Genomic DNA, 8,629 nt, shown 5'->3' with positions numbered 1-8,629 from the left:
ATACATGTTACTATTATAGATAATAGTATAATAGACTATCGTTGAGTTTTACGGCAGATCTGTGTATACGGAAGTAGATTGTGGTCTTATTTTTACATACAGCTATATTTTGGCTCATCCTCCTTTAGGTTGTAGTGCACGTTATTGTGAAGTTAGAGTAACCTTTATATTGTTAGTAATATGTCAACATATGTTATCAATATTTCACGTCAAGTTTTACTGAGTCAGTATTATGAAGCAGATTTGTAAAACCTCCAGTGCAACTAACATCATTCATCAACAAAAAATATCGGCACACTAGCCAACAGTGTTGGACAATGTGTTATTAAATGGATCACACATCTTGGAAAATAAGAAAGTGAGATTTGGCTATAATGGACAAGATCACCGGTCAATTCTGATGGCTCCTTTATTTTTATTTATTTATTTTTTTTTAAAAAAGCTTGGTTTCTCTATTTACAACTTGTGCAAAAACATTTAAAGGTTTCAAGGACTTTACATTGTAAGTTCATTTCAAGGCACATACATGGGACAACAACAACAGTTTAGTGGAAACAAACAAAAGAAATGAACTGTATGTAGCAATCAAAAGTTACTTTGGTTCCCAATGGATTCTACTTGCAGCTTACAGACCAAATAATTCACCATATCTTTAAAATGAGAAAATTGTAGATTCACTCCCCATCTTAAGTATGAAAAAAAAAAGACCCAGAATGTTAAAACACATGAAACTTTGTGGTTGTTGTTAAGCCTGTCATGGCTTTCAGGTTTCCATTAGAATGAACTGCCACTCAGTAACCGATTCATTCAAACATCAGCTAGATTTTGTTTTATCCTAATGTAAAACCACTATGTCAACCAATGTGCTGAAGTCTGTATTAAATAAGTGGGGACACAGATATCAAAAATGGATTCAGCCACATTTGTGGTAGTGCTTTGTTCAGACTGACCTCACAGTCATTTAGGGTAATTATTCCAAACCAAATCAATGTGCTTTTTCACGAGATGGATTGACTGTTGGGTAGGATGACGGACACAAAGCATTGCTCAAAGTCCCTTTTGTGTAATACATCCATTTAACTACCACTACTGTGATTTTCAGCTTATCCATAGAAAATAAAGCACAATGATCGTCACATGAGTGAGGCAATGAGTCAATCATAACATGTCATTTTTTGTCTGGAGGATAGACCTTGGCTTGTGAGCAATGTCATCTGTTGATGTCTGCCAGGATGCTGTTTGCAATTGCCCTTCAAAATGTGTGCTTTCAATTCAGTCCTGCCTTCAAAATGTGTGACTCTCACTGAAATCCACAGATCTCTGTATAAGTGATGTCAAATCCTTCACGTGAACCACATTAAGACATACTGCTGGGTTACAGTAAGGCAATAGATAAAACTGTTTAGAATGAAACATTTCTGGTTTTGGTAACGGCCCAGCAAAAACCCTCCACGCTAGCTCTGTGGACTTGGTGGAGGGAATAATGGACTGAATAGTGGCACAAATTAGTTCCTCTGCTAAGCCTGCCATTACTTTTCTCTATGTGAAAATATGTCGGCGAGAGGCTCGAGACAGATTTATCTCACTAACGGGTTAACTTTGCAGCGATTCATTTGGGTCTGCGTCACCGCAACTGCCTCCTCTCGGGGAACCTGAGCCTGACAACCGCCCCGAACTTGTGTGTCTGTCTGTTAAAAAGAGTTACGGGTGGCCACAGGATTTGAAATTAATTGTTAATAGTGTACACATCAGTTAAAAACCTTCAGATGAGAAATGGAGCCCAAGGATGTTCCAGATTTCAAAGAAATGTAGGGACGGTGAGGTCAGAGCAGCCTGCTGGGATGCTAAGGAGAAATACTTTCATGAACACAGAAGTGTAGTAGCCCTTTTTTTCCTTTTAGAGAGCATTTTGTTTGTGCCACTGAGACAAACCTTGTGGGTTGTTGGTAATTAACCTGTGCAAGCACCAACTGTTAGTCACATAAATCAAACATCTGTTTGATTATGAGTAATTCCAAAAGCAATTGTGATGTAAACAAGTATCCAGCGATGTAGTCTGAACCTTAATGCCAAGTCGGAGAGCAATTAAGGGTTAAGAGAAACCTCCTGCCAAGTGAAAATAACCTCTGATTTTTTCTCCTTTCTTGGACCAGGGATTATGCAGTGGGAGTTTAAACTCGGCCCACAAAATAAAATCTTGTCAAAGCAAGTAAAGTCTATGAGTAACAGCGCATGATAAATACTTCTCCACAGCAAGCCTGAATTCCAAACTCGGCTCTCTGTCCTGGAAAACTGAGGCACCATTAAAAAAAAAAGTCCTAATTGCACTCATGCAGGGATCTGAAACTCTTTCAAAGACAGAATCTGGCATGCGCCAGTTCTTCTCTGTGAAAAGAGGGCTTTTGTTTAAACATCCATTCATCATCCCACCTGATGTGATGCATGATTAAAAAGGGTTTTGGTCAGTAAAGGAAAAGCTAGACAATGATGTGGATGTCGCTGTAAAATGAGAGCACGCTATGTGAGAGCACAAAAATAAATTGAGAGGTGGAGCTCTGTGTAATACCCTGATCTAATTTGTAAATCATAAAACATGTTCAGAAAGGGCAATTTAAGTATATAAAAGGCAAATGCAGACTTAAAGTTGAAGTTTTTGATTGTTTTCTTATGTTTTACAATTTATAATTAAAGAAATATGAAGACAATTACAGAGCTCCCTCGGGATATTAATAGTTTACCACAGGGGTTTAGCTATTATATCACCTTTTTTAATGGCTAGGCTGCTATAAGTCAGAATTTTAATATGCTAGAGTCTCTGTGGTTTATTTGAACTGCTATACTCTGAATATTGAGACAAGCTGCCCCCTGGTGGGCAAATTGATACACAAATATTCACTGGAAAATGCTTGCACAGGAACCCTTCTAACCATTTCCCTACCGCATTCACTGACGTAGGCTTCTGCTTGTGAGAACTGCAGAATGTTGAAGAGTGGTCCCCTTTCCCTTCAAATGTGACTTCCACAAAAGCTCATTTCCTGAATGATTGCTCATGCTCTCTGCTGCATTAAGAAAGTGCACTTCCACCCCCCCCCCAAATAAAAAGAAAGAAAGAAAAACTCAGCATCTTTTTTTTCTACTGCAGCTTAATCAGTGGTGTTTTGGTTTCTTGACCACTGTGTTATCTTAACTACTGTTGTGTGAAGGGGTAGCTGTATTTCAGCACAAAGGGCATATTTTGGTTGTGTGGTTAGCAACGTTTTCAAGATCTTAAAGTGGTTGAGAGGCAAAACCTGGGGACTGCACTTATAGCAGGTAGCCAGCGTGCTTCGATAATACAAAACATCTACAGCGTCCATGAGCAAAACCACTTTGAGTCTCACATATTACAAAACCATTTCATATTTACTAAGAATAGAAAATATAGCAGAATTCCACATACTTGTCCACAGTATAAATTACCATGTTGACTGCACCTGGAAATATATTTATATATATGTATATATGTATACGTGTTGTGTACAGTATATTGAACTACATTTTCTTATTAGAAATGGTTGTAGCATCCATCGAAAAGCATCATGTGTGGCAGAAGTCCACACTGGGAACATTACTGCTCTTGCTGTAAGCTATGCTGTTGTTACTAAGGTGACAGTCTCTGAGGTCAATCCCTCCATTAGGTGTGTAGATGGGCTGAATTCTGAAGTCCCCTTTTAAAAGCTGCTCATTGTTTAGTGACACTATCTGAAAGCTCGTTTCAGTCATTTCCAGGATGGAGTTATCCTTTTTGGTGCCAGCCTCGCAGTAGTCATCTTTTCTCCTGCCACGGTTGTATTTCCATTTGGACGATGATGACCTGCTTTTCTTGTGCATGTGCCAGCAAAACAAACTTAGAAGTGTCACTAAGACCACCAACACTGCCCCACCTATCACTCCAGCCAATAGGAGTGTGGAGGTGTTGTCTTGCTGGGCAGCCTGCTCAGATTCAGAGTACGTGGATGTGGATTTGGTCTTAGCCTCAGAACAGATAGTATCCTCGCCTGGTCTGTACGTGTTAAGAGTATCCAGAACATACACGCAGATGCGGTAGATAGACCTGGGTTCTAAATTTGACAGGCTAAGCCTTCGTTGGGATCCCGGGACTGTTCTTTCTCGAGTGATGTCACTCATCAAACTCTGCCCCATCTTGACCCAAGTCACTTTGTAAGCCGTCACAGTGAAGTAAGACTCCCAGCTCACATCAATGCAGGTAGAATTAACTACATGAAAGGAAATTTTTAAGGGGTCTTCGTAAGGAGGCAGGGGACCGGGAGGGAAATGTGGAACTGGGGGTGTGGGGTTGGCAGAGGCGGGGTAAAAAGCAGTGGGTGAAATGGTAGTGAAGTGGGTGGTTCTGGAGGTGGTTGTGGTGGTGATGGTGGTGGTTCTGCGGGTGGCATTGTAGATGGATATGAATGGGTTGGCCAGGGATGCAAACACGGTGCCTGCTGGGCAGTCGATGGCATCTAAGGTGAGATCTCGAATTACCATCCCGCGCACTCTTTCTGGACTCTGGCACGTGAAGCCACGGACATTTATCGCAGATGGCAGAGACCTGAGCCATGCAATGACCCACTTAATGTTGCAATCACAACGCCAGAGGTTGTTTCTTGCAATTAGGTGCCTCAGGTTTCTCAAGCCATCAAAGACACCCGGTGGAAGAAACTGAAGCTGGTTGCTAGAGATATCTAACTTCTCCAGTTTACTAAGCCCATTGAAGGCTGTCACTTTAATGGTGTCCATCTGGTTTTCCTGCAGGTTGAGCTTGGTCAGGGATGCACCAGGGAGCAACGGTGGTGGAGTAGTGAGGGAGTTCCGTGCCAGGGACAGTTCTTTAAGGTTGACCAGGTCCTGGAAGGTTCCAGGAGCGATGGCATCATCCTCAAGCAAGTTCCCTTCTAGCAAAAGTCTCTGCAGGGAGGTGACATTCTGGAAGGCATCCTCGTCAATGTCGGCAATTCGATTCTCATCCAAACGCAGCTCCTTGAGATCTGCCGGTAATCCGATAGGAATGCTGCTCAGGTGGTTTTTGGTAAGGAAAAGAAGCTTGAGGCTGACAGCCTCCCTGAAAGCCCCCTCCTCTACCCCTACGGTTGAGATGGAGTTGTCATCCAGATGGAGTTCCTCCAGCATGGGTAGCTGGGCAAGTGCTGCCCTGGATATAGTCTGGATGTTGTTTTCCTGGAGGTGCAGCACTCGAACATTCTTGGGAAGGTTGAGGGGAAATTCATCCAGCTGATTTCCATATAGGTAAACAGTTTCCACAGAGGCAACATTGTGTAGCTCCAATGGAAAACCGGCATTGTTGATCTGATTGTTGTGGAGGAAGAGGGTTTATATCCCTCTTGCACCCCCAGAGGCACAGACGTCAGGCTCCTCTCATTGCAGTAAACAAATGTTCTATCACAGCGGCACTCCTTGGGACAAGAGGAGACGGGGCTGAACTGCACATGCAAGCTCAACAACACTGTCAACCAAAAGCGGAAAAAATGAAGAACAATCGTTATTCCAAAATCCGGCTTGAAACTCCATAATGAAAAAATAAAGGGAGGGAAAGGAAATTGTAAGACAAAATTAGTGGGTGGAGGGAGTTAAAAAGAAATCCAGCAAAATTAAGTCCTCAAAAGATTATTTTAACATGCAGTTTGCAGATAAACCAGGAATTTGAGTAATCCCTTGATCATTTCTAGCCCTTGTCTGGAGAGGTGGTCTCCTTAGAGTGCATGGGTTCTCCCACTTAAGCTATCCATGCTGAGGAATCAGATCATTGCAGGACTGCTCTCGCTCACTGCAGGGCCCAAGCAGGGTGTGACTGAGAGAGTGCTGAAGCACTGAGCCACATCGTCCACCTCCCAGCCTGCTGTCAAGTGCTGATGGGCCTCAGCCCAAGCTGTTTCCAGAAGATGTGACATTTGGGTCCAGAGACCTATTTCAAAAGAAGGAGAAATTAGAATTCAAAAATGTGGGTTCAAAGGTTATATTATAATTAATTATTATAAAATAAAATAAAATAAGACCTATTTCAATGTAGTAGGCAATAAATGGTATACATTTTCAATTTTTTTTTTTGTTCTTCCACTGACTTCATAACACACAAATACAAATATCATCATTCAGAAAAAAAATGCCTTTAAAATGATTAAATCACAAGTGCATGACTGAAAAATATAAAAACAGCATGAATTGAATTGAATTTATTGAACATTTCAGTAATAAATAAATGAACAACAAATACCACCCCCCCCCCCCAAAAAGAAAGTGCATGGAGAAAAATAATGCAACAAAAAACTGAGCAAGGATTATATGATTGCGTGTAACTTTTGTTTTTATTAAAAGGTCTTTCCAAGTGCATGGCTGCTTATGCGATCTGTTTATTATGCGATATTTTCTGTTTACTATATGGCGAACAGCCCTTCACTATGCATCATAGAATATGCATGTCCCATACACAATTCAAAGTGACGAATGTTGCCTGTCAAATTAAATTGGATTGGGGTATAATTTAGCTCCTCTACCTGCAATAAATGATCAATACCTCAGCGAAGAGGTTTTGTGCTAGCTCAAGGTCTCAGAATCATACTCAGAACTCATACTGAATCTACAGTTCAGACTTGTATTACTTGTATTGTAATTCAAGTTGAAATTAAAAATAGATAGATAGATAGATAGATAGATAGATAGATAGATAGATAGATAGATAGATAGATAGATAGATAGATAGATAGATAGATAAAAGTAAGCTAAATGTGCCCCAATCAACACTGGAGGGAAGGTTTTTTTAATATTTTTTATTTTTTTTTTAACCCAGGGTACATATGGCATATTGGCACTGGCATATTGAGCCTTCAGCAAACACCTCTGCATTGGATTTTTGCTTTTGTGGCCTGTACCATCTACTTTGTTAATAGAGTTAAGACAATCAATGCCTGGCAAGAGAATGCTTGTATTTCCTAAAAGGCAAGCTATGACAGATGTGATTTAAATATGGAAAAATAAAAACATACTTTATCAGAAAACAGGCTTATTAAAAAGCTGTTTAGATCTGACAAAGCCATACTTGAAAACACATTAACTTGCATAATCATGAGCATAAAGAGGTTTACAGCAAACTATTCATCATCATTCATAAAGGTTCTTCATTGATATATATATATACATATATATATATATATATAAAGAGGTTTACAGCAAACTATTCATCATCATTTATATATATATATAATTATATTTTTATTTTATTGGAAGCCACCACATGGCGCATTTTTTTTTTTTTTTTTTTTTTTATGTTGGATATGTGACAACCACAGCTAAATTTTACTTTTTTTTTTTTTTTTTTTTTTTCTTAACCAAAACGCATGTTCGCAGACGAAACAAAATGCGCAAAGACAAAAACAACACTGAAAGTTTGTATCGTAGAAGACATTTCGAGGCGGGTAAGGTGAACTTGAGAGAGCAGCGAGCTGATGTGAATGAATAATCACTATGCTGAGAGCAGAGCGTTAGTAAAAGAGAAACGATGCTATGATACGCATTAATGTTTGACCAGATAAACCGCTTTGGTTATCCACTATTTACCCTGCATATGTTATTTGAGATGATGAAATGCTGATAAGCCTTAGTCTAACATACGAACGCAGCAGTTTGCGGAAAAGTAAAAGCATAGTTACAGCACAATAGTTTCGGACGAAATGCCTGGAAACTATGCAACTTGCAAGTACTCTTTCGTGCCCTTTTAACTTAAAATGTTCCAGTATTTAGACAGGTAAATGTACATCGTCCAGCAGAATAAATGCAGTGTTCGCCAATAAAATCAGCCTACCTTATCAAACATGATTTTATCCGTATACCTGAAGCACACAGAACATTTGCCCTCTCTTCTTGTTCTTCATGCGCTCGGTGGAATAGACTGGATGTACAGATCCAACGCCATTCCCGTAACATGCTGTTCTACCAAATCGGTTCCGAGCTCCTCTCCGCCCGCGGCTCCTCCGGACAGCATTCTGACTCCCGTTTGGAGAGCTCAGTGTCCGCGCTCACTACTTTTTTTTTTTTTTTTTTTTTACCGAAGCTTCTTCAAGGCTAAGCCCTCGTTTAAACCTCTAATTTACACCAAATTCACATTTGCAAAATCCACTTTTTCAAGGAGACGGTAAACTCCGTGGGGGAAAAAAAGTAAAGAAAAAAGAAAAGCCCCTAATACATCCACGTCGCCGCGTATCATATCATCACACTTCGTGAAAGCGAAAAACAAGAGTTCGCCGATTGATCTCCGAGAGATGTTTACAGAGCAAAACTGCGCTGGTAATGATCTGTTCACTCCACCGTCACTCTCTCTCTCTCCGTCTCTCTCGCGCCCCCCCCCCCCCCCCCCCCCCCCTTCTCTCTCTCGTCTCTCTCTCTCTCTCTCGCTCTCTCTCTCCTCCCACACTGTCCTTATGAAAAGACGTTACAGGCCTGGGGTGGAATGACACTTTACATTTTAACTTCCCCACTCTGTTTAGGGTTTTAGGATCAGAGCTCGCTTTGGGATCAAAATATGTTTTATTGAACAATATTATAAAAGTGAAATTATGCCACAACACTATTCGCCATC

General features: G+C 40.5%; 1 pseudogene; it reads right to left on the bottom strand.

The window, feature by feature from the left end:
• Positions 1-391: 391 nt before the first annotated feature.
• LOC109077142 lies at positions 392-8,339 on the bottom strand (annotated as a pseudogene).
• Between the last annotated feature and the right edge of the window lie 290 nt (positions 8,340-8,629).

This window comes from Cyprinus carpio, chromosome A21, assembly GCF_018340385.1.
Source record: "Cyprinus carpio isolate SPL01 chromosome A21, ASM1834038v1, whole genome shotgun sequence".
Classification (NCBI taxonomy): Eukaryota; Metazoa; Chordata; class Actinopteri; order Cypriniformes; family Cyprinidae; genus Cyprinus; species Cyprinus carpio.
The sequence above is the reverse complement of the archived record's forward strand: the minus strand, read 5'-3'. Positions and strand labels throughout refer to the sequence as shown.